The sequence below is a fragment of the Fonticula alba genome (genome assembly GCF_000388065.1).
Source record: "Fonticula alba strain ATCC 38817 unplaced genomic scaffold supercont2.1, whole genome shotgun sequence".
NCBI classification, from domain to species: domain Eukaryota; order Rotosphaerida; family Fonticulaceae; genus Fonticula; species Fonticula alba.
This window is the reverse complement of record NW_009242971.1, coordinates 3,439,475-3,440,560: the sequence shown is the minus strand read 5'-3', so window position 1 is coordinate 3,440,560 and position 1,086 is coordinate 3,439,475. Positions and strand designations below refer to the sequence as shown.

The 1,086-nt window shown below is 66.8% G+C and overlaps 1 protein-coding gene across 1 annotated transcript in view; it reads right to left on the bottom strand.

Moving 5' to 3' along the window:
* H696_00736 (adenosinetriphosphatase) overlaps nt 1-1,086 on the bottom strand; it is a gene marked incomplete at both ends in the record, with an annotated part of 7,430 nt that overhangs the window by 4,525 nt on the left and 1,819 nt on the right. The window lies entirely within an intron of this gene.

The following is a 1,086-nucleotide window of genomic DNA, read 5'->3' as shown; positions in this document are numbered from 1 at the left end:
GGGGGGGGGGGGGGGGGGGAGGAAGAAAGTCAGATAGCGGGACCCGGCGCGGTGGGCGGGGAACACGGGCACGCACCCGCTCGTCGATGTCCAGGTCGAGGTCGACCTTGTCACGATGGGCCACGCCAGATCGGACCAGCTGGGCTGTCTCCCAGTCGTCCTGCTCGCGAGCAAACTGACGCTGGCTCTCGGAGATGCGTCTCTACATGTTGAACGGGCGCGGGAAGGGGTCAGTGGCGTTGGTCTCGGGCCGCACGACCAGACAAAGAAGCGGGCAGACCAGGTACACATACCGAAGGGGGCAACACGCCGGCCAGGTGCTCGGGCACCTGCGGTGCAGCGGGCGAAAAGGCAGGCCGGGGCGGTGGCGACCGCGACCGCGACCGTGACCGTGACCGGCGGCGATCGGTCGAATACCGGCTGCTCGAGTGGCGATCGGCCGGATGCCGGCTGCTTGATCGACGCTCACTCGAGTACCGGTCATCAGGGTACCGGTCATTGGAGTACCGATCACTCGAGGACCGGCCACTTGGGGGTCGTTCGCCGGAGTACCGGTCGTCTGAGCGCCGGTCCTGTGGGTATCGGTCGGAGTATGACCGCCCGCGGGAAGGACTCGGGGACCGGTCGCCGCGCCGTTCGCGCGATGAATGCCGCCGCTCGGGGCGTCGGTCGGAGTACGAGCCGTCCCGGCCGCCGCGGTAGGAGCTCATCAGCGAGGGGCCACACGGGTGCTTCCTTCCGGGCAGATCAGAGGGACGAAGAAAGAGGCGAGGAGGAGGAGGAGAAGGGGGAGGGGGGGAGGAGCAAGAGGGAAGAAGTACAGAAAGAGAGCCGTGCTGTGGGTCAAGACCGCGGCGGAATCCGCTGGTGGCACACATATAGCCCCAATCGTTGGCACCGTCGGTCCCCATGTGATGTCACTCCGGCGTGACCGGATGTACTGGAATAATCGACCCGCCTCCATGTCAGCTCTGCATCTACACCGGGCAGCAACATCGATCGGTCCGCGGGCCCCCCGATACAACTGACGCTGAAAGTGCCCAGCGAGGGAATTAGCCAGCCGTGATGGGCAGGGGGAGGGGGGGG